At 41.7% G+C, this 25215-nt stretch overlaps 1 long non-coding RNA gene across 2 annotated transcripts in view; it reads right to left on the bottom strand.

Moving 5' to 3' along the window:
• Positions 1–377: 377 nt before the first annotated feature.
• LOC133040564 (uncharacterized) overlaps positions 378–25215 on the bottom strand; it is a 74770-nt gene continuing 49932 nt past the window's right edge. Inside the window, exons 1-3 of one of the 2 annotated variants that reach the window (XR_009689001.1) lie at positions 7100–7233; positions 6543–6941; positions 378–2201 (exon numbers count right to left, since the gene is read on the bottom strand). This is a non-coding gene — a long non-coding RNA (uncharacterized LOC133040564). Of the gene's footprint in view, positions 2202–6542; positions 6942–7099; positions 7234–15694; positions 15813–25215 lie in introns of those variants that run through there. The other variant, XR_009689002.1, reaches the window with a different exon arrangement.

Genomic DNA, 25215 nt, shown 5'->3' with positions numbered 1-25215 from the left:
GGTGACAGATGTGTGTGTGTGTGTGTGTGTGTTAGGCTGAAGGCCAAGTGTCAAAAGAAGTTGCATGAAAGAGTCAGAATAAACAGATCAGATCAGGATTACAAAGGCATTGGCAAAGGATGTGCTCTGGAACAAAGGAGACATTTAGCCATAAAGAAGAAGAAATATGCCTCATCTTATGAGGCAGAAGATGTGGGATTATAGGAAAAATAGTAACACACGAAGTTCACGAATTTTGTATATGCAATGTTTATTCCAAACAGAAGCACTAGTTATCCAGTAAAATATGGTTTCTCCAGGTGGGTCATAATTCAAATAAAGTGTAATTATTGATCTCCTTCCCTAAATCAATTGATAGCTTGCTCTTTGCATGGTGGAAAAAAAAAAAAATGGAGGATGCAGAAGGTCAGGAGCAACCATTCAGGATAAGGATGCCTGAAATAAAATGGCTCAAAAGCAAGTAAAAGAAAACAAATTGATTGACATATACACACTACTATATATACAATAGATAATTAATAAGAACCTAATATATAGCACAGGGAAGTCTACTCAATACTCTGTAATGACCTATATCAGAATCTAAAACAGGCTGGATTCACTTTTCTGTATACCTGAAACCTATACATTATAAATCAACTATACACCAATAAAAGTTAATTAAAAAAAAAAGAAAAATTGATGTCACATTTATCCTGCTAGACTTCTGGATTGGAATGACATTTTGAGCACAGATTCAAATTCCACCACTCAGGTTTTTTATATGAAACATTTTATACAGAATGTTTTCAATATAAATTTGAAAGATTAATATCATGAACACTTGTATACACCACTCATATTCAAGAAATGTTAACAATTTGCTTGAATTATAAGTATTATGTTGGTGTTTGTTTATCTGTATAAATTTATTGTCAAGCTATTTGAAACTGGGTTTGATATTTAGCCATTAAATACTTCAGCATACATTTTCTATAAGAAAAATGTCTTCTACAGAGCTTCAGTACTTTTATCATCACCTAGGAATATTATAAAAAAAAAAATACCCTGTTATCATCCAACTATCAGGCCATATGGTCAAATTTCCCAAACTGACCAACAGATGCTTTTATAGTTTTTTTGAAACTAGAAAAACTTTTGAAACTTTTATAGTTTTTTTTTTTTTTGAAACTAGTGAGTTTTTTTGAAACTAGAATCCAATCAAGGTTTATGCACTACATTTGTCTTATATCTTTTGTCATTTTTAAATCAGAACAGCCACACATATTGTTTTTTTTTAATCCCTGTGACATGGGGATTTTGAAGAAATTAGAACAATCACCTTATAAAATTACCACATTCCTGATGCATTGTCTCCTGCAACATCATTTAACATGCTCCTATGTCTCCTGTACTCCCTGTATATTGAAACTCTAAAGTCTTGATTAAATACAGATGAAAGATATTTCAGGCAGGGATATTTCAAAGGCAGCGCTGTTGCTTCAAACCATATCACGCAAGGAGCACACAATGTCAAGCTGTCCTCTATCAGTGACATACAGTTTGATTTCACCAGCTCTCTCCAAAGCGACAACGAACCCCCTGCAAGCAGGAAGTAACCCACAAGATGCTACTTAGCCTCATCCAAATATTCTATTTCCAAATAAACTTTCACCTAATGGTTCCAAATTCATTGATAATAACTGCTGGAATTAATTATTTCAGGATGGCAAAATAGTGATGTCTAGTGGTATCATTCCTTCAACATTTACTAGTTGGCAATCTGGAGTACTCACTTCACTTTAAAAGGCAATGTGGCTAGCCACCAATATTCCACTTTCAATCTTCCTTCTGAGTATATGATGGGTGGATTAGTCAGCTTTTGCTTCAGCAACAAACAAGCCCAAATCTTACTGACTTACAACAACGAGTACCTCTTACTCACGAGTCTGTGATTTGCCTGTGGCTCAGCTGTAGCTCTTCTGGGCTTTGCTCCAGGCTCCAGATCAGTGCAGTGTGTCTCTCAAACCAGGAGTCTGAAAAAGAAGCAATGGCTCCTGGGGCCTGCTCTTCTCTTCTTGGGTGACCCGAGTGCTAAAGAGACAAAGGGTGAGATGCCTTGGAAAGCCACTGCTCCGGGCCAGTGTGCTGTCTCTTCTGCCCACACAGCCTCAATTGGAGCAAGTCACAAAGTCAGTAGAACGAGGACGCTTATTGTGTTCCTGGGGAAAAGGGAAGAAGAAAGGTATTTCCTAAAAAGTTTACGCAATCTGCCATTGTGGGATTGAACTTGTCTACCCTCCTAAATTTGGACATGACCATATAACAAGCTTGGCTCATGAAAATACGAGTAGACATATGGTGTATTTTCTAGCACATTCCTTTCTACTGCCACAATAGCATTCTAAATCATTGAGTCTCTGTCATTTTGTATCCCTAAGTGAGGAAGATGTGGATCAGAACATGTGCCTAACCCAAGATAGACGAGGAGGGGAAATGAAAAATAAACTCTCTTGTTTCAAGCCACTAAGATTTTGAGGTTGTGGCATAACCCACCTGCCCAGACTAACACAGAGTAAGCTTAATTATTTCCTTTTAATTACTAATTTTCATAATAAGAAGTTGGTGTCCTAAGAATCTCCACTGTAGTAAATAGGGTTTTATTTCCCCTTTTTCTTTTTTTCATCTTTTCTTGAGTATCATTATAAAGTCAGACATTTTGATTGATATAATCAATCACAGGCATTATTCTTTTGAGGTTAATATTGTCCCAAATTTGTCCAGTGAGAGCTGTTTCCTTTTAGCAAGACCCCTATTACTCTTTGGAACTTCTTTCCATTATGATGGCATAAGAAATCTTAACCTCACTTTAAATTTCTCCTGCTTCAAAGCTAGAACTTATCATTTCTCTAAGGAGCCTTGGTTCTTTTTAGTGAAAATTGCATCTTAGAAAACAGTACTTGAATATCAGGTGTGCTCATTGCTACTGGCGTATGTTGGTTTCTAAACTCTTTTGTTGAATAGAGCATATTCTCAAATTTTTGTTCTCTCCCTGTCTCTCTCTCCACACACACATATATATGTATATAGACATAGATATATAATAGACTTATAGATTATACACAGGTAAATATAAATTGCTGTTGTTATTGTTCAGTCCCTCAGTCGAGTCCAATTCTTTGCAACCCAAGGACTGTGGCATGCCAGGCTCCCCTGTCCTTCAGTATCTCCTGGAGTTTTCTCAAACTCATGTCCACCAAGATGCCATCCAACCATCTCATCCTCTGTCATTCCCTTCTCCTCATGCCCTCAATTTTTCTCAGCATCAGGGTCTTTCCAATGAGTTGGCTCTTCGTATCAGGTGGCCAAAGTATTGGAGCTTTAGCATCAGCCCTTCCAGTGAACATTCAGGTTTGATTTCCTTTAGTATGGACTGGTTTGATCACCTTGATGTCCAAGGGACTCTCAAGAGTCTTATTCAGCACCACATTTCAAAAGCATCAAAGTGATGTCTTTGCTTTTTCATACGTTGTCTAGGTTTGTCATAGCTTTTCTTCCAAGGAGCAAGCATCTTTTAATTTCACACAGATTATATTGTATATAACACATGCTATATTTTATATAGACTATGTATAAATCATATATAACCTTGTGCTCTTATTGATATTTCCAACTTAGATTAGATATTATAGGGTTTTCTCCATTACCTTCTTTGTTTCTATATTTTGTCTTTTCTCAGACACTGAAAAACTTGGATCCTAATATCATCAACAGTTTTGTTTATTTGCTTTTTTTTGGCCATACCACACAGCTTGCAGGATTTTAGTTCTCCAACCAGGGATGGGATCAAACCAGGCTCTCGTCAGTGAAAGCACACAGTCCTAACTACTGGACTGCCAGGGAATTCCCTGCTTATTCCCTTTATTCTACGACACACATACGATAATTTCAAAATTACAACATCAACAATAAAAACTCTGAGTGAAATTTAGGATTCATTTGAGTTATTTTTGTCCTTAGAAAACCTGTCACCAAAAGACGTGAGCCAGAGTCCTGTGGGCAAAAGACATTTGAAATATTTCCTTTTGGTGTCTAGTTATATGTGATCTATTAGACATGCAATTTGCTTAACTGGTTACAGGTTTTAGTTGAGCAGACAGGATACACACGACTTGTCTTGCACAAGGATTCTGGAGCATCTTGATCTGCCATCTCTCTCTGTCTTTCTGATCACCTGCGTCATTATCACAGCTATTGGCCAGTCTTTTAATCCTGAACTAAAGTGTCCTCTCCTGCCACGAAGCTAGCATTGAAAAACGTTAGGTAGTTAGTACCCATATCCTGTGCTTAGTTGCTTAGTCATGTCCAACTCTTTGTGACCCCATGGACTGTAGCCCACCAGGCTCCTCTGTCCATTGGGATTCTCCAGGCAAGAATACTGGAGTGGGTTGCCAAGTCCTCCTCCAGATTTAGTACCCATACACCAGTGTAAAAGAAGACCCTTCATCATTAGAACTCTTGAGCCAGATCTGAAAGACAGGGCTGCCAAGGGTATAATTGCCAGGGAAGAGGACACAACCACAGGGAGAGAATCAGTGGGGAAAAGATGAAGGGAGAAAGCGACAGCTCTAGAGAGAAGGTGCACCCTGGAGCCAGAGAGCCCCAACTACTGAGCTCGCATGCTGCAACTCCTGAAGCACGTGTGCCTAGAACCTGTGCTTCGCAGCGAGAGAAGCCACCACGATGAAAAGCCTGCACATTACAACTAGGGAAGGCATGCACACAACAAAGACCCAGCACAATCAGAAAAAGAAAAAGAGAAGATTGGAATGAGCTCTGACTTGGAAGGAAAAGGACACTAGTGTTGTAAGGATCCTCCAAATAAGGTTGAAAGAACCTGAGTCAGGACCTTCACATCTGCAGGCAGAATTAGCTGCATTCCAGTCCAACAAAAGCTCAAACAGGAGGAAATGCACTTAACCCACAACAGCAAAACAATAGCAAAAACTGATGCTTATTTAGCAGACACTGTTCTAATGATTTACTCCTCTTGGTCCATTTAATCCCTCTGACAACCAGTGGTAGGTCATATGATTATCCTCATTTTACTAATGAGTGAAATGAGGCAAAGAGAGGTTTCTGTAACTCACTTACAGTCATAGAGATAGTGAGTGGCAGAGTCAGGATTCAAACAACAGAGCCTGGTCCAAACTCCAGCACATAAGAAGAATCTCTTCCTCCAAAGCCAGGTATTTGGCTCTTGGAAAGTTAAAGGATTATTCAAGGCCAGTGAGATTCTATACTGGCCGTATAAACTGGTGATAGAAACTATAAAGTTAGCCCTGCAATCATGGTTTCATTCCAGTTAAGCCACTTAATCCCTAAGTGACTGTGGAATAATTTTCTTGTTTAGAAACCACAGTTATACCCAACATCATTACTAAAATAACAGGTTAGGACAACTGTTTGAAGTATAGACTGTACTTGATCAAATTGCAAGTGTACCTGTGAGCACAATCTGTATAAGTGGGAAAATTATGAGCTCTCAGACACGAGTTCAGTGTGATTTTGTAACCTCCTTTTTTGTGTCTGTTTTCTAGGTTTTTGTTTACTTGCTCTGCATGTGTAACTTTATCCTCCTTCAACACATGGGCTCTCAGTTTCTCTTATATCCAAGTATTTAAACTTGGGTTCCAGGGTCACAACATGGCCTCAGGTTTTAAACAACTCTCTGATCTCCCTATGCTGGCTTTATAAACCCAATAGTGACCACAGGGTGCACCAGTGGTGAATCTTACATCTCAAGTGCACCCTGCCACATGAGAAGGAAGAAATAAAATTGAAACAAATCCCATGGATGTAAACTGGTGAGAAACACGCTTCCTCTAGACTCCCAATTTAAAGTCATGCCATCGAAACTTATGGTCTTTACTGTTTATGCCTTTTTTATATCCAATACAAGAGTTTAGGGTAATAGCCTGCAAACATCTGTTCTTGGCTCCCATCCAACATCTGGGCTACTACCATGCATTTGAGTCAGGCAGAGAAAAAACAAACAAATGAATCAATGAATGTACGCATGAATGAAATAACCACTGTTCGGTTCTTGGCCTTTGCTGATGTCATTATTCATCTGAAGATGATGGCAGTGAGAGGGTATCAGGCAAGAAGGCCTGGGGTCTCCAAGTGAAGGAAATAGGCTGCAAGCATCAGACACTTTTTATCTCTCCCTTAAGCGGCAGGAGAAAACAAACTACAAGTGTCAGATTTTTTTTCCTTCTCTATACAAAATTAAAAGGTTTCTTTTAAAATTCTGGGTCGCCATGATGACACCTGATTCCACCTGAACTTGACTTTTCTCAAACCTTGAGCTAATCAATGCGTTTCTCTTATGGAAATGTTTTTCTTAAGCTATGTTAATAAACTATGTAGTTACCCTAAACTCCGTCTTTCTTCAAGTCGGTTCCGCTTAAGACTCAGAACTGATAAGGGCTCAACAAACCAGTATGTGTTACTCATACACTGTTCTCCTACTCTGCCTCTTAATGAAACTATATACTTACTTGGAAACCTGCCTTTCTTCAAGATTCATGTCAATCGTTTTATGGCCCGGGATGACTCACTTTGTGCCAAGGTTATCTCAAAATGCATGTTGTGGGTGAGGAGCCTGGTGCCACTCTGAGTTTTGAGACAGTTCCTTTCTCTAATTAGCAGCTTGCTGATAGGTATATGACATACTGCTAAAGGCTAGCAGGCGGGCACTCTTCCTGCCCCCTTCTGGTGTCTATGTCAGAAGTTTTGTCTATCTCTTCCATACTTTAACAATACTTTATCACACAAAAGCTCTGAGTGATCAAGCCTTGCCACTGGCTCCGGATTGAATTCCTCTCCTCTGGAGGCCAAGAATCCCAGTGTCTTTCACAGCTCAGCAACAAACTTTCAGCAGGAAGGGTAGAAAGGACCTAGGGAAGAAAGGGAAAGGGCTAAATATCAAGAGCAAAGGCTAGCTGATCGCAATTTGTAGAGAAAGGAATAGTCTGGGAAGGTTTACTATATCAACAGCTGTATTAATCCAGGTGATACCAGAAAACCCAAAAGTCCCAGTGGATTATTTGCTCACATTCCAGTATGATGTAGGTGTTCCTGATAGGGCAGCTCTCCTTCAAGCAGCGATTCAGATGCCCAGTTTCCTTCCACGTTAGTGGCAGTTCCCTCCTCAAGACTTGATTTCCAGTATTACCACTGGTATCAATTTTCAGTATGCAGACAAGAAAAAAAGAGAGTGGAGAAAGCACTTGCTTCTTAACTAGCTCAGCCTGTACGTGACACACATCACATCCATACAACCTGCCGTTGGCACCCAGCCCCACCTAGACACAGGCAGCTTGGCAAGTCTCCTGGAAGACTCCTAGAATACAGGTCATAAGATACAAGGCTCCTGGAAGGGAAGCATGCATTCTCTGTGGGACATTAGCTATCTATGCCATGAGAACTCTAGGAGGGTTAGCCAGGATCCTGTATTGAGAATACTTGCTTAGGGGAAGAGAGGGCACTTGGAAGGAATTCAAAGGAAAAAAGATCACAGGCGGCCCTCTGTCAAAACCCCTAGATATGGGCAGAACAAACTATCCTGAGTCAAAATTGTGAAGACAATTGCAAAAGACCACCCCTCTCTTCCTTAATGCCTTGCCCACCTCTGATGTTCAGACAGGCATTCATTCAGTGCTTTTGTGGTGACTCAAAGCTCTTCAGCAATTCTGCTCCATTCTCTCAAGATATTGCTAGGATGGCTGACTAATTAAGTGCTGAGAGGGACACAGTTGAATTAAATTTCTTCTTTAATGTAATTGTATTTTTTAATATTTCTTATTTTCATAACCTAAGGACTGTAGAAACTTTGGACCTCATGAAATGATTTAATCATACTATTACAGTTCAATTTATGCAAAATTTGACAGGCGGCTAGTCTTTTGGAAGCCCCTAATCATAATACCCAGCCTGCTCTATTAGTGAAGCCAACTCATAATAAAATAGCAATAAATAATAATAAAATACTAAAATTAATAAAATCTCCATCATTATCATAGTTTCTAATGCTTTACAAATTTAATATGCATGTATAAATCAAAATAACAGTATGGAAAAGGAAAAACATACCATCCTCATTTTACTGATGAGGAAATTAGACTCAGAAAAGCTCAATCACACAGATTACACAGATTTCAAATTATTGAGCAGACCAAAAGCTAAACCCAAGACATTCTGATTCCTAGTTCAGAGCTCTTCCATCATTCTGAGAAAATGGGCCTGTTTGAGATGTTCAATATATTGTGCAAATACTGTGATGTTCAATATTTCTTGGGTATTAAAAGGTCTCAGCCTTTCAAATTATCTCCCAGCATAAATTGGCCTGTTTATCTGTTTTTCAACCTAGTCACACAGTTGAGATCCATTTTCTTATTTTCTCTTTGACATGTATTACCTCTTCATTAATATTCTGACTGTCCTCTTTGTCCATCTTGAGTTTCCTCTCGTGGACAATTATCTGTGAGAAAACATGTTTGTATTTTGGTTAAAGTGCCATGATTGATGTTATTGCACTTCCTTCTCAATCCACAGAAAATGTTCCACAATATTGCATTCTTCCCAATCACCCTTGCCAACTTACAGTCCAAGGAAGTAATGCACTCTTTACCCCCTTTTTATTTTTCGATCATGAAAGCTGATTGAACAAGCACTAAACTAACAGTGTTGGATGGTGGCAGGAAAGCAAGTGAAGACCTGTGACCAGACACATACGGTTAAAAGAGGATTGAAGTGATAAGCCAGGCTTCCCTGGTGGCTCAGTGGAAAGAATCTGCCTGAAATGCAGGAGATGCAGGGGATGCAGGTTCAATCCCTGGGCTGAGAAGATCCCTTGGAGGAGGAAATGGCAACCCACCCAATATGCTTGCCTGGAGAATCCCAAGGACAGAGAAGTCTGGTGAGCTACAGACCACAGGGTCACAAACAGTCAGACATGGCTGAAGTGACTGAGCACGCCTGCATGTAGTGATAAGCCACAGACGGGAGTAAATTCCTCGTCATATCCCTATGCAAATCCAGTCTGCTACACAGCAGGACTTGTGTGTATTTGCCAGTAACTATGTCTAGGAGGGGCTTCCCCGGTGACTCAGCAGTAAAGAATCCACCTGCAACGTAGGAGATGCAGGAGACGCAGGTTTGATCCCTGGGTTGGGAAGATCCCCTGGAGAAGGACATGGCAACCGACCCCAATATTCTTGCCTGGAGAACCCCATGAACGGAGGAGCCTGGGAGGCTTCAGTCTGTAGGGTCACAAACAGTAAGACACGACTGAAGTGACTGAGCATGCATGCATACATACATGCTTAGGAGAAAATCTGCCTCATTTACACCATTTTCCCAGACTCTCTACTTTGTTCAAGATACTCCATTCAATCCTCATCCCCTATCCTTGCCTCTTTTCCACATCCCTAATTCCTTTAAATAATTGCCTCACAATCTCTGTTCTTCCTTACCTTTACTCTCCTTTGTCCATTTTGTTCTCCAGATTATTTTCTAATTACTCATGCTTGAGCCTGATATTTCTGCTCATTGCTTCCTCTCAAAATATACCATATTAAGTCTCTAGAGGGTTTTTCTCTAATATCCAGCTGCTCTAAAATTGCAGATGAGCTTATAGGACTGCAGTTAGCAAACTACAGGCCAAATCCAGCCTGTGGTCCATTTTTGTAAGGCTACCAAGCTAAGAATGGTGTTTATACATTTAAAGATTGTAAATCCACACAGAGCTTCATATTCCGCAGAGACAGAAGGGACCATAAAACTTGAAATAGTTATTATCTGACTTACAGAAAAAGTTTGCCAGCTACTGTTCTAGACTATGAAAAACTTCTAGTCTCTCATCCATTGCTATTCTCAGTAATCTTGATGATTTTTTGAGATTCTCTACCCAGTTTTCAAGTAGAGGACACAGGATTACAGGGCAACCAACTGCAAAAAGGAATCAGAACCTGAGATCCCTAATATTGTTCTTCACGTGCATGATCATTATTAGAAGAGTTTAGAACTTCTTTTAATCTCAATTAATTGTTTTTGGGAGTATTTAGGGTCATAAAGGGGGCTTCCCAGATGATGCAGTGGTAAAGAATCTACCTGCCAATACAGGGGACCCAAGAGATGCAGGTTCGATCCCTGGGTCAGGAAGATCCCCTGGAGTAGGAAGTGGAAACCCATTCCAGTTATTCCTGCCTGGAAAATTTCATGGACAGAGGAGCCTAGCAGGCTACAGTCCATGGGGCTGCAAAGAGGTGAACACAGCTAAGCGCACACACACACACACATATGCACACACACTGGGGTCATAGAGAACAGCTCCTCGGATCATGGTCTCCACATTCCCAGGGGATGAGGGCTACCCTGGAGAACCAGCATCTTTCTCTCCAACCAGGGGAGTAAGAGAGAAACAGGTGAGGTGGACCAGCACGCAAGGCAGCAAGGTGGCTGTCCCAGAGGAGAAAGGTCTGAATCAGTTAGCCTCCTAGGTGGTAGGGACTGGGTTTCCCCGAGCCACACCAAGATAGAGGCTGATTTGAATCTTTCCCACATTTGAGTTACACCTCCTGTCTCTACTTCTGACTCCCTGTTAGCAGGGTGAGGTGTCACTGGAGAAGTAATGAACCTGGGAGGCTGCCATAGCAGTTTCCCGTGGGTACTGATGGGCGTACCCGTTGCGCTGCCAAGCCTGACTGCTTTCCTAAGACAGATACCAGCGCTAAGGTGTGTGTGAGTTTGTAACAGCAGGTCTGAAAAAGGCCCCCACAAAAAACTCACTTTTATGAGAGGAAACATGCTCTTGGTTGGCAAAATAGGATGAAATCAAAATAACAGACAACCAAGAACACACTGGAGCAAGTTTTATAGTCAAGACCTACCCAACTGTAAGCACACACCAGCTGAGGAACAGGCTACACTCACATGTTTAGCCACAGGCTGTAAGCGTAGATTTAGAAGACACCTGTGGCTCAGACGGTAAAGCGCCTGCCCACAGCGCGGGAGACCCAGGTTCAATCCCTGGGTCAGGAAGATCCCCTGGAGAAGGTCGGGAGACCCAGGTTCGATCCCTGGGTCGGGAAGATCCCCTGGAGAAGGTAATGGCAACCCACTCCAGTACTCTTGCCCAGAAAATCCCATAGACGGAGGAGCGTGGTAGGCTACAGTCCATGGGGTCAGGAAGAGTCGGACACGACTGAGTGACTTCACTTTCACTTTGTAAAAATAGTAGCAACAAGACCAGTAGTAAGATAGAGGGAGAAAGATCTTTTGCCAGCTCAGAACATTGCTCTCACTAGAATGTGAGATGTCCATAGGGTGATTTTCATTTTTTAATAAATGTTCATTAAACCTATGTGAATTGCTAATTTTCAATCTAAAGCTCAGACAGCAGAAGACACTTGTTCAGGACCATATGGTTATAAAGGACAAGACAGAGAACAGAAGAACAGGGGAAAACAGGGAGGAAAAACACAGATGCAGTTAAACAGGTGTGGCTTCAGCTTTCTAGTCTACCACTTAGGAGTGACCTAATTTTGGGTGAGTTACTCACCTCTCTGAGCCTCAGTTTTCTCATCTCTAAAGTTGGGATAATATCTAATTTTCAGGGATCTTGAGAGGATTCAAGGTTGTTTTTCTAATGTGATTGGCTAATGGCTGATCCCCTAGAAGGGAAGAGGATGCAGAGAGGAAGGTGTGTGGGTACCAGGTACTCTTACTTCAGGAAACACAGGACAAAGTGGCCTTAGCGTCAGGGTACCAGAATTTCAGGCAGGATGATACTCGCATTTCCATATCCTTTGGGGATGAAAGGTTAGAAAAACTTGCAGTTCTCACTAATGCATCCAACAGTGACCATGGGAATTCCTAGCTGCAAAAAGCATTTCAACTCTGGGGCCAAAATTTCTGACAAAAATGTTTGCACAGCAACCTCTACCCCTTCACTGTTTGTTGGACATTCCAGATCCTCAAATATGTGTGCAGGGCAATGTCCCCTTCTTTTTCTGCCTCAAACTCTGAATCTCCTGTTTTCTGACATTCTCAGCCTCCTAGGAGACTCCTAACTACATCCACATGTCAAAAGATATTCCTGTCTGAGAATGAAGGTTAGGGAAGAAAGAAATGAAACAAAGGAACATGTACCACCAACATTTCACCTGCCTGAGTGTCTACCCATTTCCTGCACCGTGGCTATCTCTACAGGGAGGACCAACTAATAACATTGCCTCCAGGTTTGCAAAATCTCTGTTATTATTCATATTGGATATAATCCTTATTGTTTTTGTTGAAAAGACAACATAAAATTGATAAGAATCACTTGGGAAAGCAAAAAAGTATACCCTGATGAGATTGACTAGGGATATAGCCTATAACTCTGCAATCTTATTCCTAAGTATATGATCTGAAAACTCTTGCACCATGAGATATAAGAATATTCTAGCAGGACTGGTTATAACAGAAAAACCTGGAAACAAATCACATGTTGTCAAAGGCAGGGTATATTAATAAATCGTGGTATTTCCATATTGTGGAGCACAACCCATCTATGGACATAAACTGTTGTACCTCTAAGGACATGGATGAATCTCAAAAAGTACAATGATGACAGAACCAAAGCATACAGTTTAAAAATATGTTTCCACATAGTTTAAAAATAAATGAAGCTGGGGGACGACAGAGGATGAGATGGTTGGATGGTGTCACTGGCTCAAGGGATATGAATTTGAGCAAACTTCGAGTAACAGTGAGACAGGGGAGCCTGGTGTGTGCAGTCTAAGAGGTCACGAAGAGTTGGACACAACTTAGCGACTGAACAACAACAACATACTATTATTTAGCAATAAAGAAAACTAAGGGGGTGATTTGTTACCTCTGGAAGTAGGAGAGGGATACCATTGAGGCTTCCCTCACAGCTCAGTCAGTAAAGTATCTGTATGCGGTGCAGGGGACCCAAGATCGATTCTTGGGTCAGGAAGATCCCCTGGAGAAGGAGTGGTGACCCACTTCAATATTCTTGCCTGGAGAATCCCACGGACAGAGGAGCTTGTCAGGCTAGTCTACGGGGTCGCAAAAGTCGAAAATGACTGAGCGACTCATCTCTCACGGTTGAGGAGGTTCACCCAAGCGTCTTCAGAGGAACTGGCAATGTTCTCTTTTTAAGTTGGCTAGTTGGAACTTGAGTGCTTATTTTATGATTGTAATTATACATTTTAAACTGTTCATATATTCTATATACATCCTTGGCTATGAATAATTTATTTCACAATAAAAAATTAATGTAACCCAAATGTGCACGGGCTACCCCTTGGGTAGCCTCTGCGGTGACTCCACACTGGGCCCAGAAAGCAGCAGTGTCGGCTTTGACAAGTGGCGCAAATTTTATTAGATGTTCTGTGGAAGGCAGATATGAGTGCTAAGGATTGTGCAGCACGTGGCAAAACTGAAATCGTTCCTTTTTATCATTTCCGTTTTTCTCTTCTCCTGCACAAATGCTTTCTCTTTCTCATACACCCGTCTCCTTCCAAGCCTTTAAGAAGCCCCGTCTAGAAACTATGACAATCAGCTCTTCCCACCACACACAGCCAGGTGTCCTGGCCAGCCTTCACCCCTGAAGCATGATTGAGGGACAATGACCCTTACAGAACTTTGAATCTCATCAAAAAACTATTAACTACCACACAAACTAATTTCAGAAAAGAAAAAGCATAGATGAAGAGGAATCTGTCCCTGCCAAAAAAGGAGTTAAAAAGCCAAAGAGCAGTGACCTTCCAGGTTTCTGTCAAATATTGCCAATTCCAGTTGAGTATCTTGTGTGCTTAGTCGCTTCAGTTGTGTCTGACTCTTTGTGACCCCGTGGACTGTAGCCCACCAGGCTCCTCTGTCCCTGGGATTTTTCTGGCAAGAATACTGGAGTGGGTTGCCATATCCTCCTCCTGGGGATCTTCCCAACCCAGGGATCGAACCCATGTCTTCCGCATCTCCTGCATTGTAAGCGGATTTTTTACCACTGAACCACCAGGAAGGCGCTTGACTATCTTAAGAACTGGCGAAATTAGCTTCATGCCATGAGAAACAGTTCTGATTTCATTCTTTTATATGTAGCTGTCCAGTTTTTCCAACGCCACCTGTTGAAGAGACTGTCTTTTCAACATTGTATAGTCTTGCCTCCTTTGTCATAGATTAGGTGACCATAGGCTGATTTACAATGTCGGGCTAATTTTTGCTATACAGCAAAGTGATTCAGTTATACATACATATACACTCTTTTTTCATATTCCTTTCCATTATGGTTTATCACAGGATATTAATATAGTTCCCTATGCTGTACAGTAGGATCTTGAGGCTGTTTCTTTCTCTTTCTTCCAAATCTTCCCAAATCAGTACACAGCAATCCATTATTTCAGTAAGAGACATCCTTGATTCCTTTCTTTCCTTCATCATTCTCATCTAAATTATCAAAAACATGACCAATTTTTATCTTTAACATATAATCCCATGCCTACATTCTTCTGTCTTTACTGCCCTTGCATGACTCCAAGACCATCCCCTTCACGGATGATGATCTGCAGCACTTCCTCACTCGTCTCCCGAGTCCTCCCTTCTGAACTCTTTAACTATCGGCAACATCTCTGAGTGATCCCACTCCTATGTCTTTCCAGGATGCCTGGCTCACTCTACTCCATCCACATTTAACTGAGCTCCTCCTCTTGCCGTCTCCTCTGCCTGAAGTATTTGCCTCCCTACTTCTACCCTGCATCACCAAGTGGGAGAGGCTTGTTACTCATTTTACCCAGAGTGCCTTCACCCATCAGCCTCTATCTGTCTCTTATTTATTCCCTTCGTGATATAGTAATTACAAATCATGGCCACCTTATTTACTTTTCTTCTACTGCTTTCCTCTTTGTCAGTATCTCCTACCTGAATACACACTTCACGAGTGCCAGGACCTCCTATATTTTATCTGTATGCTCCTAGTTGCTAGCATAGTGATTGATATAAAATAGTTGCCAGACATAGCAAAGGGAGCAAGATAATGACAAATTCATCAAAAGTGCACAATTAAATGACTTCAGTATAAATGAATTTATCGCCTCATGTGTCAGCCATTGTGTCGGGGAGACAGAAATAAAAGACAAGTAAATATGCCACGGGGAATGCCATGATAGACGTACACACAGGGGGGCGACAGGCAGACAAAGGTAGGGCGCCTGATCAGATGAGAGTGGGTGGGAAGGGAAGCCAAGAAAAGCTGCCTACGGGAGGCTGACATTTCAGAGGTTGTTCCAAGTCATCAAGTGAGGAGATGGAGGAAGGGCATTCCAAGTGGAGTAAAGATAAAGTGTGCCAATCTGAGAAGATGCTTCTCTATCTAACTCCTCCAGCAGAAGCATGTACACTGAGGGCTGAACTTCCACTCTCTTTTTCCTTAACCCCAAACTAGGCAAATGTGCTATGCTTCAAAATGTCCTCTCATCCCAACCCATGCTTCCAGGAAGGACTGTATTTATTACTTTCGGGTACACCTACTTCAAAAGAAATATTCAGCCCACCTATAAAATGCACAGATTTCAAGCAAAGGTAACAACTTGGAATTCATGGCTTGCAGGCAAGTTTGCTACATTGACCTAAATGAGAGACTCACCTGAGATGACTTCTGTCCTGACACAGTATCACTTAATCCACACTCAGAGAAGACAGAGAACAAGCCAGAACTAGTTCTTGTTGCCCAGGGAGATTTTGGAACCATGTGTGGATGGTTTCTGTGGGGAAAGAAGGAGAAGTTTCTGTGGTTGTGCTGTTGAAAGTTTTGTCAAGACTTTTACGTTTTTGTTGTTGTTGTTAAAAAAGAGGACTTCCCTGGTGGTGCAGTGGATAAGAATCTGTCTGCCACAGGTTCAATCCCACATGCCATGGAGCAACTAAACTTAAGAGCCACAACTACTGAAGCCCATGCACCTAGAGCCTGTGTTCTCCACCTAAAGAAGCCACCACAGTGAAAAGCCAGCACACTGCAATGAAGAGCAGCCCCCACTTGCAGAAACTGGAGAAAGCCTGCACGCAGCAATGGAGACCTAGTGCAACCAAGAATAAGTAAATATTTTTTAAAAGCTGGTAAATAGTGAGTATTAGCCAGAATTTGAGAATAATCATTAGTCTCTAAGATCTGTGGATTCACAGGAGTCACTTCTGGGTTATGTTTAATTAAGGAGAATTTTAACATGATGTTTCTTTCCACCCTTCCACCAGGATATCCCTGGTGGCTCTGATGGTATAGAATCTGCCTACAGTGCAGGAGACTCAAGTTCAATTCCTGGGTCAGAAAGATCCCCTGGAGAAGAGAATGGCTACCTACCCCAGTGTTCTTGCCCGGAGAATTCCATGGACAGAGGAGCCTGGCGGGCTACAGTCCATGGAGTCACAAAGAGCTGGACAGGACTGAGCGACTAACACTTTCTTCCCACCCTAAGGGTTTGAAATTATATTTCAAAACATGAGAGTTAAAATTAGAAGGACCTTTAGCAATAATCTTCTTTACCCCATCATTTAAAATCAGGGAGACTAAGACCAGTAGAGTAAGACTATTCATGTAATCAAGGTGTTTGTGGTTTATTTTATGTATCTACTTGAGTGGGGCAGGGAATGCTCAGATCTTTGGTCCAACATCATTTTGGGGTATATCTGTGAGGGTATTTCTGGATGAGATTCACATTTGAATCTGTAGCCTGAGTAAAGCAAATTGCCCCTCCGCATGTGATGGCTCCATCCAATCCGTTAACAACCTGAGTAGAATAAAAGGCTAAGAAACAATTCTCTGCCTGACTGTCTTCAAGCTAGAACATCAGTCCTCTCCTGCCTTAGAATGGAACTATACTATCTGTTCTCCTTGATCTGAATTTCTCAGCCTCCATAGTCACATAAGCAAGTTCCTAATAATACATCAATCAATAACTCTCTCTCTCCCTCCCTCCCTCTCTGTAAACACACACACAGACACAAACACGCTTTCCCTCTCTCTATTGGTTCTGTTTCTCTTAGAATCTTCACTAACACAGCACCCAGTGTCATTCCAAGGGACCCACACCCACCTCAACAGCCTCTTCCACCCACTGAGTCCCAGGTCAGACATCACACCATCAGCAGCATTTGCCACCCAGGTCCTGTCATTTTTCTGTGTGACTCTGTTCACATGGGTGGCCTGTCCTGAATCGTGACTTCTCTTTTTTTAAAAAATAACTGAAGTATAGTTGATTTATAACATTATATCAGTTTCAGGTGTACAACATAATCATTCAGTATTTTTATAGATCATACTTCACTGAGACTTATGATAAAACATTGGCTATATTCCCCGTGATGCACAACATATCCTTGAAACTTATTTATTTTATACACAGTAGTTTGTGCCCCTTAACCCCCTACCCCTCTGTCACCTTTCTCCCTGGTAAGCACTGTTCTCTGTAACCTTGAATCTGTTTCTGTTTTGTTCTATCCCTGCCTTCTCTCTTGACTTGTCCATTTCCATTAACCTTCTTTTGCCTCTACTGCAACCAGATTCTTTTCCTCATGTAAAACAATACAATCAAATACTCCACACTCTGAGAATAACCTTGTAGTATCATACATAGTTCACTGAACTGCTCTCAGGGCTTCGCCTGCTTTTTGACCCATCCATCAGTCCTCCTCGGACCCTGTTTGCATACACACCCAGCTTTGCTCCTACGGACAGAATTCCCCCCGACTGCCCCGCCAGTACCCCAAACCTCCTCCTCTGTCCTGCTTCCCCATCCATGCCCCTCCCTCTTGACTGTAACTCCTGTCATTTCATCTGTCAGCTTTCTCCATGCGTGTACCCAGCTGCAAATTGCTGTTAGAGAAAATCACACAGCTATAAGTTAATGATAACAAACTTTATCTGCATTCTTCACGCTGCTCCACAAACATATTGTGTTTCCTATTCAGTCGACTCTCCACATTTCAATAATAATCACTCCCAGATTTCTTCACTCCTCAGATACTTGACCCCTCTACTTCTGAGTTCAATCTCAGAAAAGTACTCACACTCTACTTCATAGAATACAGGGATCCATCAGACAGAAACTCCTTCATCTTTTTAACTGTAGTGGATTGAATAGTACACCCCCCACCCCACCAAAATATGCCCAGTTCCTAACCCTCAAAATCTGTGAACTTATTTGGAAAAAGAATCATTGCAGATGTGATTAAGAGTCTCAAGATGAGATCATTCTGGGTTTAAGGTGAGCCCTATATTCAACGACAGGTCTCTTGATAAGAGAATGGCAGAAAGAGTTCTGAGACACAGAGATGCCAGCTAAGTGAAGACAGAGGCAGAGACCGGAGGTATGCGGCCCCAGACAAGTGACCCCTTCAGACGGAGGGAGAGCAGATGACACCTTAACATTAGACTTCTGACTCGCAAAACTGTGGGAGAATAAACCTCTGTTCTTACACCACCCACAGTGGAGTAATTTGTTACAGCATCCCTAAAAAATTGATAATGCCAACCAATCTGACACCTATCTGCATCCAGACCAGCCCCTCCTCCCCAGACCTCTTACAAGAGCAAGGATGGACACCTCCCATCTATGTCTCCAGCTAGGCTGTGGATCCCACAACAGGGCCTTGTGACCACGGGTGCAAGTCTCAAGTCACATACCCCGATATGAATCCCAGCCCCACCATGTACTGGGTGGCCTTGGTACCTATCTGTGCCTCAGTTTCCACATCTCGAAGAAATGGGCTAATAATAATGGAACTTCTCAGAGAGGCTGCATAAGAGTCAAATGACATAATGGTCCTAGGATAGTTTCTGTACACACAAAAAAAAGCATAGTGAATTATTTACTTATTTATTTATGTATTTATTACCTCTGGCTGCCTTATCTTAGGGACTAAACTATCAAGTGAATACTTCCTCCCTTGTTTCCTTCAGCCCTTCTTTCTTTATGGGATAATTTCTGTGAGCACTGAAACATTCTCAACCCTTTTCTTTCCAAAGAACAAGCAACAACAGTATTTCTCCCTAGCCATACCTCTCCTGACAGTTCCCACTGCGTCCCTAACCTCCAGTTTACAACAGATTTTTTCATTTTCTGCACTCACTGCCCCACTTCCTCATCCCTTACTTGTGTGTGAACTCATTGAAATTGACTATGTCCCTTCACTGGACAAGGCCACGTGTCACTAAATCCTAAAGGAAAACATCAGTTGTTATCAGCAATTTTGGCCACTGCTGTACATGTCTTTTTTTTTTTTTTTTGAAAGCTTCTAACCACTGGCTCTGTCACTGGCCCTCCTGGTCATTTCCCAGCCTCTCTGGCTGGTCTTCTGTGCTGGCTCCCCCCTCTTTTAATGATTCCTTAGAAGATGTGTTCCTCAGGGCTTCTTAGTCATTCTTCTTTTCTTTATGTTCGGTGAGGTATTGACCACTTCCAAAACATCAATTTACTCTCAACAGGCTGATCGTCCTGACTTGTATCTCCAGCCCGGATTCCTCTCCAGTGCTCCAGGCTTATATATCTAATTGCTCACTAGACATATCTCCCAATACCCCTTAGACACCTCAAATTCAACGTATCCAAGGGGGAATACTCACCTTCTGTGGCCTTGAGAATCTACATCTTGTCTAGCACTTGCTGTCTCACTAAGGGGCACCTCCCTTTGTTCAAGCCAGAAAGCTGGGAGCCATCTTGGACTGGTCTCTTCCTGTGACGCCTTACAACCAATTTCCACCAAGTCTTATCTGTTCAACATCTTAAATATCTCTCAGATTCACTCACTTCTCTCCTTCTCCACTGTCCTAATGTAAGCCAACTCCACATCACACATACCTCGAAACTTCTGTCCCATCAGGGTTTTCCCTCCAGACTGTCTCCAAACTTCAGCTAGAATAATCTTTCCAAAATACAAATCTGAGTGTCATTCATACACAAACTGTTAAAATTTCTCATAGCTGGTATCTGTTCTTATAATAAAATCCAAACTTCTTCAAAAGGTTTATCAGCCCCTCTGTAATCTGGCTCTCAGCATTTGGCTCCTATTCCATAGCCTTCCTGGAGTTTTTGTGTTCTCCCTTTCCTCCATGGCTTCATACCACTTCTTCAAGGGAGACGTCCATGACTCTCAGTCTTCCAGACATTTCAGGGCATTCTCTGTATTTCTTTTAGCAGAGGGCTCACCAGAACATGTTGGGATGCTATAATCAATGTCTGCTTTCCACATTGTACAGAGAGCTCTCTAAGGATCAGAATCACGTCTGTCCCGTCCCCCACATCCCCCCAGTGCTTCCCAAAGTTCCTGGCACACAGTAAGCACTTAATGAGGACTGGCCAGGTACATGAACAAATGCTGCTTTTCTTGTGAATAACTCAGTACTTTGTGTTGGCATTTCTCTAAATTCCCCATGAATCATGATTATTTGTATATGAAAAAATGACCATAATGAAGAGTTGATTGAATTAAAGGAGAAGAAGCAATTAAGAGTGATTTAGCCACTGCTGGAAGAGTGAGGAGAAAAGGGACCCCTCTTGCATTGTTAGTAGAAATGCAAATTGATACAGCCACTGTGGAGTACAGTATGGGGACTCCTTTAAAAACTAGGAATGATTCTACCATATGACCCAGAAATCCCACTACTGGGCATACACTCTCAGTAAACCATAACTGAAAAAGACGCATGTACCCCAATGTTCACTGAAGCACTAGTTCACTGCAGCTATTTACAATAGTGAGGACATGGAAGCAACCTAGATGTTCTTCGACAGAAGAATGGATAAAGATGATGTGGTACATATATACAATGGAATATCACTCAGCTGTAAAAGGGAACACATTTGAGTCAGTGCTAATGAGGCCTATTATACAGAGTGAAGTAAGTCAGAAAGAGAAAGACAAATATAGTATACTAGTGCATATAGATGGAATCTAGAAAGATGGCACTGATGAACCTATTTGCAAGGCAGCAAAGGAGACTCAGGAGTAAAGAACAGACTTTTGTTCACAATGGAGGAGGGAGAGGGTGGGATGACTTGAGAGAGTAGTACTGAAACATATACATTACCCCATGAGACATAGATAACCAGTGGGAATTTGGGGTATGATGCAAAGAACCCAAAGCCAGCTCTGTGACAACCTCGAGGTGTGGGATGGAGAGGTAGGAGGTTTAAGAAGGAAGGGACGTATGTATGCCTGCAGCTGATTCTTGTTGATGTATGACAGAAACTATCACAAAACTGTAAAACAATTATCCTCCAATGAAAAATGAAATAGAAATTTTTAAAAACTAACAAAAAAGAGTGATTTATCCCAGAACTCTCCCATAGAGTAACTGCACTCAAAGGAAAAGAATTATTTGATGAAAACCTAGAAACTGGAAGAATAAACAGAAGAATGGATAAAGATGATGTGGTTTATGATAAATATTAGGTTTAATGGTGTCACCTGAAGACCTTGGAGAAAAGTTTTGAATGATAATGTATTCAAATTAAGATAGCCCATGAGAAGGATACTTTATAGCAGACTGGTTTCCTGACGGGTCAGTTTGGAAACTATGGAGAAATAAATATTTTACTTTAAGAACCTAGAAGAGAAGAATTTGTGATAGGAAACTTTGGACAACATCTGAATTTGAGGGATTACGAAATAAGACATCTCTTAATCTGGATAAAATTGGACTCTATCTTTTATGCTTTATACCCCTTTAACCAATAATCTGCTTCTCCCTCATGCCGTTTCAGATAAGTCTGACATTTTATTTCTCTCCTATTGTATATGGATCATGGATGAGATTCACAGAGCACATGCACTGAAATGGGAGAGATGTGATCTTTGACCAAAATCAAGTCGGAAAAGAACATAGTTTAATGTCTGTGACTTGACACACAAATAAAAAAGTAAAAGAGTATCTGATAAGTGAAGCTCGCATGTCATAAGGGAAATGCTGTATGCAAGAACACTGACTTCAGAGAAAAAAGATTTTAGATTTTGCCTCGGAAAACCCAGGCTGGTGTTGTTAAGCAAGATTTCCAGCAGGTGGCGAGCTGAACCAATTAATGTGAAACACAAGCTCCAATGTACTTACATACACCATGTTGTGATTAGTCTCTCAGTCTTTGCGACCCCAGGGGCTGTAGCCCGCCTGGCTCCTCTGTCCACGGGGGTTCTCCAGGCAAGAATACTGCAGTGGGTTGCCATTTCCTTCTCCAGGTTAGGCACACCTACATTTTAAGAATTAAAATCACTTCCCTTTATGATATATATATTCTGCTTACACACTCAGGAGATTGTGGAGTCCATGCACTCTGTGGAACACATAAATACAGTGTACCTAAACACATTCTTCCACTGGGGATTAGAGTAACAGCATATTATGAAGGCTCGCATTAACAAGCCAGACATACAAATGTACATATATATATGTGTGAAATTGGATCTGTTTCTCAGAGCCAGCCTATCTCCTGCAAATTGGTCCTTTAATACCATCTAGTAAATATTTCACACTTCTCTGCTATATCATCATTCCCTCTCTCTCCACAATAACTAACCCAGATTTCTATGCTCTCTTTAAACACCAACATCCTCTTTTTCCCAATTACTCTCAGAAGATGATATGATCGCTTACTTTAAAAGAAGGACAAGGAGGAGGAAGAGGAGGAGGGGGAGGAGCCACCTCCATCATCAGGTGAAACCTTCTTATCTTCCAGACGTCAACATGCAAATCGATATCTGCACCCATCCTACCACCTTGCCCTCTTTCCTTCCTTCAGCAAGACAGAAGGTGGCTCTCCAGGTACCCAAGGGACTCCCTTTTAGCGTGCTCTACATCCTATTCCCGTCCCACTTTCTCAGAAACCCTAAGCATCATTTATGCTTTTCTTCTCTATTTCTTTCTCTTGACTATTCAGATTCTCCTTCTCAGTGATTTCCTCCCCAGGGGGTTTTCCTCAAGTCTCTCCCACTGACAACACAGATAAAATGGGTGGATATATAGGTACAAGTTTGACCACGAGTTCATCATTGCCGAAACTAAGTGAGGGGTGCGTGACAGTTCACAACACTACTCAGTTGAATTTATTTACATTTGAAAATTTCCAAAGTGAAAAGTTTTAAAAAGAAAAAACAAAAAAAAAAAAGACTTTTTTGTTTGGCTCTTCTTGCCTTCCAGCTCACCAGCCTTCCTTCATCCCTTCTCAGCCAGACTTCTAAGAGTGGCCTTTCTGCGTTCTCTCCTCATCCTCCCCTCCCCTTCCCTCTGCACCCCAATCTGGTTGCTTGCCCTTTTACGCCACAGAAAGTGAAAAAAAACCTACCACTGGCTTTCACATCTCTTACTCTAACGGATAAGTTTAGTTCTGCTTATTCTTGGCTCTGCAGTAGCATGTGGTACTCAATCAAGTCCCTTCTGAAATGCTCCCTTCCTTTGGATTCAGAAATGATATTCTGGTTTCCCTCCTACTTCCCTTGCCGTTGCTTCTCTTTTTCCACTGTGCCATTAAACAGTAGAGTTTTTCTTAGCTCATTCTTAGGTCCTTCTCACTATACTTTTCCTCTTGTGTGATGTCATTCACACTTCTGGCTTCAAATTCCACCAACATGCAGATGACTCCCAAAATTACATCATTGATTCAGGCCCTGACCCAGCTCTCAGCTTCAAAGCACCTCAAAGTTAGAAGCTCAGAGCTGAGCTCACCTACCCCAAACCTGGCCTTCTTGCAGTGTTTTCCTGTCTTGGTCAGTAGTAGGCAAGCCAGAAATCTTGGAGTCACCTTTGACAGCTCCTTCCTCTCTGTACCATTGCCAATCTACTACCAACTCCTGCACATTTTTGCTCATAAAAATCTCTAAAACCCATCTACTTTTCTCTAACTACACCACCACCACCATCGCCCAATCCAAGCTAACCTCACTTCTCACGACTACTGAGCTGCTATTCAGCTTGGCACCCTTCCACCCTGTCCTTTGAACAGCAGCTGGAACAATCATTCTAAAATGCAAAGCTAATCACGTTATTCTTTGGCTTAAAACCCTTCAGTGGTTTCCCCCTGTTTTTCAGATAAAGATAAAACCCCTACAGTCATGAAAAAGCCCTGTGGGTTAGCTTCCTGTCTCTCTCCAACTTCATTTCATGCCTCTTTTTGCCTTCCTCTCTGAAGTCAAACCACACTCGCTTTTTAGCCATTTATTCTCTCTCCCACCATGAGACCTTTGTGCTCCCTGTTCCTCTGTCTGGAAAGCTCTTTCCTTCATTCTCTGCCTGGTTATTTGCTACTGATCTTCAGAGTCAGGTCAAGAGACATTTCCTGGAAGAAGCTTTCCTTGGCCCCTCTGAGGAGGTCAGCTCCCCCCATCATAAATGTCCTCTTCTCTATCGTCTGCCCTTTCATTCATAGTCGCAATTCTACAATGTATTTGCGTCATAATCTGTACCTCTCTTTGTCCATCCTTGTGTCCCACCAGCACCTACTTCAATGCTTAGCACATAGTAGGTGCTAAGTAAGCGTTTGTTGAAAGAGTAACTGAATGAATGTTCATTCTCTGTCAGGTTTCTATCTACTCCATCTGTCTCCAGGCTATATCCCCCCTCAACTCTGAGTGAACACTCAGGGGTCGCAAACTCGTTTTTAATATTAATATATTTCTGTGCTTTTATAACTAGTATATACCAGATACTCATATGTGGGACATGCCAAGCACTATTTTTACTATAAAGTTTGCAGCCAGATAATTATTTATGTACCTAAAAACACAGATATAATTAAGCAGAACCCCAAAACTGTACTGAAATATAGCATAAAGCATAAGACTTCAAAGAAATATTGTACTTGTCAAAAGCCACTTTAGTCTCTGCTTCCTGACATCTGGGGGTAAAAACATCACTCTCCTCCACTGTTAGGGGCACAGTTAAGTTAAACAATGTTAAAGTACTGTTGGAAGTTTGTGCACAATTAGAAAAGAAAATAAGCTGCATATTCCTTCAAAATAGGTATAATTGGTTCTAAATTGTCTGATATTTTGGATGGCACCATGTCCCTCCTCAAAAGTGGACTATAGATGTAGCAAAAGGAAGATTATTAGGGGCTGTGAGCGATTCCCAGATGATGCTCCTCCAAAACTCAGGACTGGGCTGGGTCCATGGCAGGCAACTCC

This window comes from Dama dama, chromosome 20, assembly GCF_033118175.1.
Source record: "Dama dama isolate Ldn47 chromosome 20, ASM3311817v1, whole genome shotgun sequence".
Taxonomy (NCBI): Eukaryota; Metazoa; Chordata; class Mammalia; order Artiodactyla; family Cervidae; genus Dama; species Dama dama.
This window is presented reverse-complemented; position numbering and strand designations above follow the sequence as displayed.